Genomic DNA, 11,192 nt, shown 5'->3' with positions numbered 1-11,192 from the left:
GGCGTACTGAGATTTTCTTAAGACGTGTAAGCTATCATTCTTGTTCTCTCTCTTAGGTTTTACTTTGTTTTCTTCATTCGACCCTAGATTACTCATGAATTGTTGTTCTTCATCTCAAATCATGAGTAGCTAAGTTCTTTTATTCTAGGGTTGTGGCAAAGAGATGATAGTTGGTTTGACGACAATTATTATCTATCGAATTTCCATCTTTTTGGTTGCTTATTTATTCTTATGCTTAATTATTTAATTACTTAATCACTAATTAGACACTATATGTGGTGCGTGAGTTAAACTTGAAAGAGGGAATTCACGTACGTAATAAGAATAAATAGAGTTTGTTCGATTTAATCATTTCGCTAATGAGGATAGAAATATACCCTTTAGCCCTGTACAGAGCTATAAATACGTTCTTGTTACCTTCTTGCGATCATAGAAATATAGACGTTAAGAGTAACATCTACAGGCTTGTGAGTAGTTCGAAAGAATATCATAAAGTTAACATCAACCCGTCAACTAGTAACACAGGAAATAAGATACGTAGAATTGTCTGATGACTAACTGGATAGTCGAAAGCCATGACCCTAGAACTCTTTCTAATCTGATAAACCTTATAGTCTTCGTCATGATTGTCTCAGTCACAAAATACTCAAATTTATTTGTTTACTTTCAATCTTAGTTTAGTTACAACAAACATCTTAATTTTCACCTTCTTGAATAGTTACAACGGAATTTGAATTAGTTGAATAGCACAAAAATCTAAATCTCTGTGGGTACAATAGCTGGACTTTAAATCCTATATTACTTGTACCACCACGTATACTTTCGTGTGCGTTTAGGAGCAACAAGATTTTGGTGCCGTTACCGGAGACTTAGAAAAAATTACTGTTTTTCTAGTTTGAATTTTAAATTTCTATTCAAGTTTTTACTCTGGTTCTTTGGTTGACTTGTGATCCTTAGGTGGATTCTCTCGTTTATGCCAAATACTCGAAGTCAAGGAAAAGCATTAGCTGAATTTGACCCAGAAATTGAATAGACGTTACACAAGCAGAAAAGCTGGCAAACAACGAGCTTAATCTCGAGTTGGTTGACAACACCGAAGTTCAAAACATGGAAGTTGAACGAGTTTCTGAAAGAGTTATTGAGATGGCATAACAAAACCGAGTTCCAGTGTTGGATTTTACTGGACCTAGTCTGGCAAATGCTGCTAAGGCTATCGTAAAGCCTGATATCAATGGAAACTTTAAGCTGAAAGAAGGAAAAGTGCAGCTAGTGCAGAATACGTGCCAGTATATGGGTAAACCTCATGAAGACCCGCATAAGCACTTGATGACATTCGTGGAGTTGAGCGAAAATTTTCAATATCGAGATGTCTCCGACGATTATGTGAAGTTAGCCTTGTTTCCATCCTCATTGATTAGTGAAGCAACGAATTAGTTGTAGAATCTTCCTGCTGGCTCGATTACTTCGTGGCAGATATTATCAAGCAAATTCATCGAGAAATTCTTTTCATCCAGGAAAACGAAGGAGCTGAGAGGAAAAATTGCCAAGTTCACTCAGAAAGACTTTGAATCTCTACCACAAGCATGGGAGAGGTACAAGGGTTATTTGTGAGACTGTCCACATCATATGCAGTCGAAGGAGATCATTGGGTGCTATTTTTTTGAAGGGTTGAGGCATGATTCGAGAGCTTTGTTGAATGCTTAAGCCCGGGGCCAGATTTTGTCAAAAACATATGAAGAGATGGAAAAGCTTCTTGAGGTAAAATCTGAAGGTACTTAAGAGTACCAAGAAGCAAGCCGCTCCGTGATGCCACAGAAAACCACTGGGATACTTTAGTTAGATGATGTTGCAGCTATTCGGGCAGATATTGGGACACTTTGTAATGTTATTATGAGGGTGTTTCCGCATGTCCAACAGGTCCAACCAGTTCAACATATTCAGCAAGCAGCATGCGAGTGTTGTGGTGAGAGTCATGATTATTCTAATTGTCCTATAAATCCAGAATCAGTTTATTATGTGGGGCAACACAATCGTGGTGGTGGAAATCAAGGAAATTACTTCGGAAATAATTATAATCCTCACTTTGAGAAGCAAGACTTTCACAAGTAAAACAATTATCAGAAGCCTCAGGCTCAGCAGACTGGCAACAATACTATGGAAGATATGATGAAGCAATTATTGGCTCAACAACAGGTGATGCAGCAGCAGAATTAGAAAGCTATGAGTGAGATGCAGCAGCAGAGTCAGTATGTTATAAATGAGATGCAGAAATCCATTCATGAACTCGAACGTCAAGTCGGGCAAATGGCTGTAACTCAAAATGTCATACCATAGGGTGCTTTTCCGAGTGATACCGAAAAGAATCCTAGAGAACCATGCAAAACAGTTACCTTGAGGAATGGCAGAGAACTTCAAGAAGTGCAATCGAAGAACAAAAAGAAGGCGGAAGCTACACTTATTCCAGCCAATAGAGCTAAATGTCGCAGAGCAGTAAATAGAGGTAGTGGCTAAGCCACGGCATGATTTCCACGAGAGATTCCGGAAGCAAAAGGCGGTTTTTGTAAGAAATTTCTGAAGGCAAAGCGGTACATATCAACATTCCTTTGGTAGAGCTCTTGCAGGAGGTTCCAAAATATGCTAAGTACATCAAGGATGTTGTTCAAAATAAGAGGCGCTGGACAGAGTTTGAGATTGTAGCACTTATTGAGGAGTGCAGTTCCAAAGTGAGGAACAAGATTCCACCAAAGTTGAAAGATCCGGGCAGCTTCACTATATCTATCACCATTGGTAACGTTGAAGTTGGGTTAGCATCGTGTGATTTGGGTGCTAGTATTAATCTGATGCCCACCTCTGTGTTCCGAACATTGGGGTTGGGTGAGCTAAGGCCAACAATAATCACTTTGCAGTTAGCGGATAGATTTCTAGCATATCCCATTGGATAAATGAAGATGTTCTTGTTAAAGTGGGCCCATTCATTCTGCCAGTTGATTTCATCATTCTTAACTACGAGGCCGATAAGAATGTCCCTCTCATCATAGGAAGGGGATTCTTAGCTAGTGTTGATGCGGTCATCCGAGTCAGAGATGAGAAGATGTCCATGATAATCGATGGGCAAGAGGCTACTTTTGATGTATTTAAAGCAACCAAGCTGCCGCCCTATTATGAATAATTGAAGATGATCGTTGTGGTTGAGCCCGAGCTAACGAATGCACAACTAGATCACTTTCTAGCTTCTCGAGACCCTTTGGAGATGGCACTGGTATATGGTGAGGACTTGATAGAAGATAAAAAGTTGAGGAGTGTCTTCAAATTCTTTGTCACGACCTAACTGGAGGGCCATGAAAGGCGCCCCGAGCTAACCTACCCAGCACCACAAGACATACATACATCTCATAGTCTTACCTGAGTGGGCCATAATACTAACTCATGGATATCATAAGTTGTACGGGACACAAGATGAAAGGATATATATATATATATATACGTCATCAAGCTGAACCCAAATATATAAGCCGACAAGGCTATCAAAATGTAATGATACAATAAAGTATGGACCGAGAAGGTCACAGAATATCTACCTGTGCATATCTGTCTACGAGCCTCTACTGGAGTGCATAACATAATAGGGATGGGACAAGACCCCACCATGCCCAAGTGTACACAAAGAATCATACCAAGCTGAACTGAAACTCCGGAACAAGTAGAGTTCTCTTATACAAGCGCTGAGAAGGCAACCTAAGGTTCTGGATCGTCTTCCTGTCCACCTACGGGCATGAATGCAGCATCCACAAACAAAAAGGAAGTCAGTACAAATAATGTACCGAGTATGTAAGGCATGAGTAACAATATAATAAAGGCAAGAAAGTAATATAAGACATAAGAGAGATAACCTCTACATGCGGATGCCCCTTAAAATGCGAGATGTCAAGCATACTTTCGTATAAAAAAAACATTTTCATATATATATATATATATATATATATATATATATATATATATATATATATATATATATCATAATACGTGCAGCCATGATAGGCTCGGTGTCATCCATACCCAGCCATGATAGGCTCGGTGTCATCCGTACCCAACTGCAGTGGTGTGCACAATAGGTACCGTACCCAGCCGACTATAGAGCGGCTCGGTGTCAGAAAACAGATACATATATATAAAGCATGCATGAGAGCTCAAAGAAACGTTATGACTCTATCGGAGTGACATAAGGTCGGTAACCTTCGATTACCATTATGGAACAATCATCATCGACATATCTCACCTTGAAGGAAATCAATGACCATAAGATGAGATTAACAATCATAAGATAAGATTAACAATCATAAGACAAGATCGATAATCATGAGACAAAATCAATAGTATCATAAGAGGATCAAGAAGCATAAGCTCCTAACATTTTTAAGAGTGAAGTCATTATGAATATCATCCGTGTAAGTTTGTAACAATAGGATCATGCCATAAGAAAGAAAGAGGCTGCCTTAACATACCCCGTCGTCTACTTTACCACTCAGCATCTATCCTCCCGAGCATATAAATCTACATTCAAGATGATTCATACTAAGGATAAGTCATTGAAACTCTCATAAGGTCAAACTAAATTAATTGGCGAGCTAACGAAAATCGGGCAGCATTTCCCCTATATCATCTACTTCCACCAAACTCCAAAACAACTCCCAAACAATAATAACAATATCAACAATACCATAGCCAAGAGATTACATTCAAATTAATCTTAAATCAATGCAAAACTCCCTTTCAAAATCAATCCATAGCCATCAACTTCAACTTAATACCTTATGACTTCTCTACCATAATTCTCTTCACTTTAAGACTTACTAAACCTTCAAGTCAACTCATCATAAGAAATAAGATGAAGACCATACCTTATACTTGAAGAACTTTAACTCACACAACTTGCTTCAAGACCAAATTCACGACAACTCCAAGTGTAAACAAGAACAATCACCTTCCATGAACTAGTTAGGGGTTTTATGGCTTGATCTTCTCTTAAAATGGTTTAGGATGTTTAAGGATGGTTGAGAGATCTTGGAGAGGTATAAGGGATCTGTTTTTGGTGAAAAATGAGTTCCAAGTCGTGGCCCTTTAATTTATAATCAAGGTACAAAATCTCCACCGCCTCAATTCCGCAGTCATTTTCACAGACCCTGAATTATTTCACTGGCCGTGAAAGTGGACGTGAAATCACTCCAGTATCTTCCACCCACTGCCACCATTTCATGATAGCCCAACGCCATTTTCATGGTCCTTGATATTATTCACGGTCTATGGAAATGGCCGTGAAAATGCCTTAGTTCAATTTTTCGATGAAACACATTCTTTCCAATCTGTTTGACGTCTAACCTTCATACTCCTTTCCAAACATGTTTAAAACCTTATACGTCTCCGGGATACACTCATAGTCCTCATACACAATTCTGCAATACAAACTTACGACAAACGACTTAAGGCGAAACTTTGACGTATGCGAAAGGCGAAGTGTAACATTCTCTCCCCCCCCCCCTCCCCCCCCCCCGCCCCAAGAACATTCATCCTCGAATATTAAACTCTTAGGGGTTTTATAAAAATTTCGGCAGAGTTTTCCCTGTAGCTGTACCACTACCAACCTGTCACAATAACCCAGGATATATAACGCCACACAGGGCCACAACAAGCAATAACAATAATGGCCTCACACAACCAATAATCATAAGAAGTGAAGCAATACGCACCTGAAGGCAATGATGTCTCAGTCTGGGCCTCCTCTGGGAGTGGAAACAAATACGGATATCTGGATCTCATATCTTCTTCACCTTCCCAAGTCATCTCCTCCACACTCCGGTTCCTCCAATGGACTTTCACTGAAGCTACATCTTTATTCCTCATTCTTCAAACTTGTCTATCTAGTATAGCAATGGGAGACTCTTCATACGATAATTGCTCGGTAACCTGAACATCATCAATGGGTATGACTCTGGAAGAATCTTTAATAAATTTATGAAGCATCGATACATGGAAAATCGGATGGATCGATTCTAAGTCTAGAGGTAGATCTAACTCATAGGCCACTTGGCCCACTCTACGTACAATCCTGTAAGGCCCAATGTACCGAGGGCTAAGATTACCCTTCCTACCAAATCTCATAACTCCTTTCATAGGTTATACCTTCGGGAATACCCAGTCATCAACCTGAAATTCTAAATCTCGTTATCAATTATCCGCATAAGACTTCTGATGACTCTGAGCTACCAATAATCGATCCTGAATAAGCTTGGCCTTTTCCACTGCTTGTTGAACCAAATTTGTCCCTATTAACTTAGATTCCCCCACTTCAAACCATCCAATAGGTGATCTACACTTCCGCCCATATAAAGCCTTATATGAGACCATCTGGATACTGGAATGATAACTATTATTATACGCGAACTCAATAAGCGGAAAATGATCATCCCAACTACCTCTGAGGTCTAACACACATGCCCATAACATATCCTTGAGGGTCTGAATAGCACACTCAGCCTGCCCATCTGTCTGGGGGTGAAATGTCGTGGTAAGACTTACCTGTGTCCCCAAACCCTTCTGAAAGGACTTCCAGAAGTTAGTTGTAAAATGCGCACCCCTATCAGAGATAGCGGATACTGGGACACCATGAAGTCGTACTATCTTCTTAATATAAAGCTTCGCATAATGCTCAGCTGAGTAAGTAATCCTAACAGGCAGAAAATGGGCTAATTTTGTAAGTCTATCAACAATCAACCATATGGAATCAAACTTACATTGAGAACGGGGCAAGCACAATGAAATCCACATTAATTACTTTCCATTTTCATGTTGGAATTTTGATAGCTTGCAATAATCCATTGGGTTTCTGATGCTCAATCTTCACCTGCTGACAGTTATGTCACCGGGCTACGAACTTTGCTATGTCTTTCTTCATTCCATCCTACCAATAAAATTCCTTAATATCATGATACATCTTTGTCGTCCCCAGATAAATAGAATAACTGGGATAATGAGCCTCTCCCATTATCTGATGACGTAATCCTGCAACATCAGGAACACACGATGCCCTTGATATCTAAGAACTCCATCTGCAGAAATCTCAAATGGGGTCTTCTCTTCGAGGGGTTGTATCTCTATAATGAACTAACATAGGATCCTCGTACTGTCACTCCTTAACCTCAGCTACGAAGGATGAGACTGCTGAATCCTGAATAGCAACTCTTGTATTGCCCGAGTCCAATAATCGAACTCTTAGGTTAGCTAACTGTCGAAGCTCGCGAACTAAATTCCTTTTTTCTGGATGGATCTCGGATAAACTACCCATGAACCTGCGGCTAAGGGCATCGGCTACTACGTGCGCCTTCCTAGGATGATACAAGATGTTGACATTGTAATCCTTCAATACCTCTAACAATCGTCTCTAACGCAGGTTCAACTCCTTCTACTTGAAAATATACTGAAGACTCTTATGGTCCGTGTAGATATCAACATGGACACCATACAAGCAGTGCCTCTACATCTTTAATGCATGAATCACCACGGCTAACTCTAGCTTATGTGTTTGATATTTCTTTTCACATCGTTTTTGCAATTGCCTTAAAGCATCAGCTATAACTTTGTCGTGCTGTATCAGCACACAACCTAACCCAATACCTGAGGCATCATAATAAATAACATAGCCTTCCGATCCCTCTGGAAGTGTCAGAACTAGTGCTGAAGTCAATCTGTTCTTCAACTACTGAAAACTGCACTCACAAGCATCAGTCCACTGGAACTTAGCTGATTTCTGAGTCAGTTTCATCAGTGGTGCAGAAATTGAAGAAAAACCCTCTACAAATCTTCTGTAATAACTTGTCAAGCCCAGAAAATTACGAACCTCCGTCGATGTTGTGGGTCTCGGCCAAGTCCTCACAGCTTCAATCTTCTGCGTATCCACCCTGATACCCTCATATGAGATAATATGCCCAAGAAAAGTCACGAAATTTAAGCAGAAATCATATTTAGAGAACTTTGCATACAGCTTCCGAGCCTGGAGAACTCTAAGGATATCACGTAAATGATCTGCATGCTCTGCTTCTGATCGAGAGTATACCAGAATATCATCGATAAACACAATCACAAATAGATCTAGGAAAGGGCTGAATACACTATTCATCAAATCCATAAATACCGCTGGTGCATTAGTCAAGCCAAACGATATTACACGAAACTCAAAGTGACCATATCTGGTTCTGAAAGCTGTATTCGAAATATCTTTCTCTCGAACCCTGACCTGGTAATACCCTGATCTTAAATCTATCTTCGAGAACTATTTAGCACCCTATAACTGATCAAATAAATCATCAATCCTTTAGAGTGGATACTTGTTCTTTATGATCACTTTATTGAACTTTCTGTAATCAATACACATTCGTAAGGAGCCGTCTTTCTTCCTTACAAACAATACTGGTACTCCTCTGGTGACGTACTAGGCCTGATAAGGCCTTTATCAAGCAAGTCCTTCAGCTACTCCTTCAATTCTCTCAACTCAGCGGGTGCTATCCTATAAGGAGGAATATATATTGGGTGAGTATGTGGTAATACGTCGATGATAAAGTCAATCTCCCGCTTTGGTGGAAGACTTGAAAGCTCATCCGGGAATACATCTGGAAACTCATTAACTACCAGAATAGACTGAAGAGTCAGTGGATTTGATTTTGTATCCTGAACTCGGACTAAATGATAAATACAACCCTTGGCAATCATTCTTTCTTGCCTTGAGATAGGAAATAAACCTACCTCTCGGTGACGCTGTAGTACCCTTCCACTCTAGAACTGGCTCTCCTGGAAACTAAAATCGAACCATCTTCGTCCTAATATCAACATTAGCATAACACGAGCCCAACCAATCCATACCCATAACAATGTCGAAGTCTACCATATCTAACTCAATCAAATCTGCTATTGTATGACGATTACAAACTATAACCACAAAATCTCTATATACCCGTCTAGCTATCACTAGATCATCAACGGGTGTAGACACCTCAAAAGGTCTAATCAACTTGGGTTTCACCCTAAATTGACCAGCAATAAAGGGAGTAACATACGACAACATAGAACCTGGATCTATTAATGCATATGTATCATGGGAAGATACTGATAATATACCTGTAACAACATCAGGCGAAGACTTGAGATCCTGTCGACCAGCTAATGCATAAATGTAGTTCTGAGGACTGCTCGAATCGAACGCTGCACCTCTGCCTCTACCGTGGCCTACTGATGTCTGAGGCCCTTGCCTCGGAGGGCGTATTGATGATGATGAACCAGTTGTCAATTCTGTGTGCTGAACTATACCTCTACCACCTCTCGATGGAAACTCACACATAATATGACTTGGTTGACCACAAGCATAACAAACATCTGAACCCAAACGACACTGTCCAGTATGTAACTTACCACACTAAATACATCGTGGTAAAGGTGGCCTCATCTGGACTGAATTACCTCTATACTGAGATCTTGAGGCTTTGGAACCCTGACCTGGTCCTGAATAAGTAGATCGATCAAATCTCTGACACACGCAAACCCTGGAGGTGCACTAGCTGCTGAATGGCCTGAATGCCTAGAGTAGTACTGGCTTTGACCCCCTCCGAACTCACTAACAACACCTGCAGATCTGGCTCTCTTACTATGATCCCTATCATGCTCCCGCTCGGCTCTCCGCTGCTGCCTACGCTCCTCAAGATTCTGAGTGTGCGCTTGAATGCGGGAAATGTCCATACCTATCTGAAGGGAGGCCGTCAGGCAATCATCAATCAAGTGTAGTCCCAATCCACTCACAAACTGATAAACATGATTCTCCATCTCAGCTACAACAGCTGGAGCATATCTACCCTATGAATTAAACCAAAGACTGTACTCACGACCACTCATGCTCCCCTGTCTAAGGTTCAAAAACCTATCAGCTTCGGCCCGTCGAATCTCTGGCGGCAAATAATGCCGAAGAAAGGCATCTGTGAACTCCTGCTACGCGGGTAGGGGTGCATTAACCCCTCTAGATGACACCCATGTCTCATACTAGTGAATGGCAACATCCCGTAATCTATCAGAAGCTAACTATACTGACTCAGTGTCTGAAGCATGCATCACCCGCAACGTCCTCAACATTCCATCTATAAAATTCTGTGAATCCTCATCCAGATTCGATCCAAAGAATTATAGAGGGTCTAAATTAATAAAATCTTGAACCCTGGCACTAACAGCCCTGTCACCATAACTCGTACCTCGACTCTGGGCCAGAGCGGCTACCAACTGAGTCAACAACTGAATGGCTGTTACACCTCAAAAAATTTTCCGTTGATGCACAGTAAATAGGCTAATGAAGAGCACGAAGTATATGACGTATCGATAAGTAAGAAGTAGCATATGATGACCTTAAGTAAGATTTCAAAGACATTCGATGTTAGACGAGAAAGGTTGCCAAGAGAAGGCAAAGCTTACGATAAGTATCAGAAAGAATTTATGAGTAACAAGTTAATGGTGACTTAAAGATATTATGAAGAAGAGTTATAATGTCCCTTAGATTGGTATTGAGGTGTTAGACAAGTGCCAAGAAGGTTCCATAAGGATTGGAGATCAAACGAGCCGACGAGAACAAGATCGGAACCACTGGGCATTATACGGCTAGACATACTGGCCGTATAAAATATACGGACCGTATGTCCAGCCGTAGGTTCAGCCAAGAATGGCATACCTCACTGGACCAAATATACGGTCCAGACATATGGCCCGTGAAAATTATACGGACCGTATGTTGGTCCGTACATTCTGGTCGGGACATATTTGTGTATTTAATGAGGATTCAAGTTCTATTTTATTTCATTTCATCTCTCACTCCCCTTCTCTCTAAAACATCTCTCCACATTTCTCCCACAAGTTTTCAAGAGAGTTAGTGTTCAACTTCATCAAACCAAGTATAAGAAACCCGTTAAAGTTCATCCAAGGCAAGAATCCAAGTGAAGGAAAAACTAGGATTTTGCTCAAGTGAGGTATTTGCACCCGAGGTTGATTCCTACACCTTATAAGGTAAGTTTTATGATTTTCCCATGTTGTTTAAAGTTTTTGGAAGTTGAAACACTTGGATTGCAAAAGAATATAAGAAATGGGTCATGAATGTGCAATAATGCCACTTT

General features: G+C 40.5%; 1 non-coding gene across 1 annotated transcript; it reads right to left on the bottom strand.

Annotated features, from left to right (window-relative positions):
• Positions 1-1,524: 1,524 nt before the first annotated feature.
• Positions 1,525-1,630, bottom strand: LOC132051315 (small nucleolar RNA R71). Its single transcript, XR_009413687.1, has one exon. It is a non-coding gene; the product is annotated as a small nucleolar RNA R71 (small nucleolar RNA).
• Positions 1,631-11,192: the final 9,562 nt, after the last annotated feature.

The sequence above is a fragment of the Lycium ferocissimum genome, chromosome 3 (genome assembly GCF_029784015.1).
Source record: "Lycium ferocissimum isolate CSIRO_LF1 chromosome 3, AGI_CSIRO_Lferr_CH_V1, whole genome shotgun sequence".
In the NCBI taxonomy this organism is placed as follows: domain Eukaryota; kingdom Viridiplantae; phylum Streptophyta; class Magnoliopsida; order Solanales; family Solanaceae; genus Lycium; species Lycium ferocissimum.
This window is presented reverse-complemented; position numbering and strand designations above follow the sequence as displayed.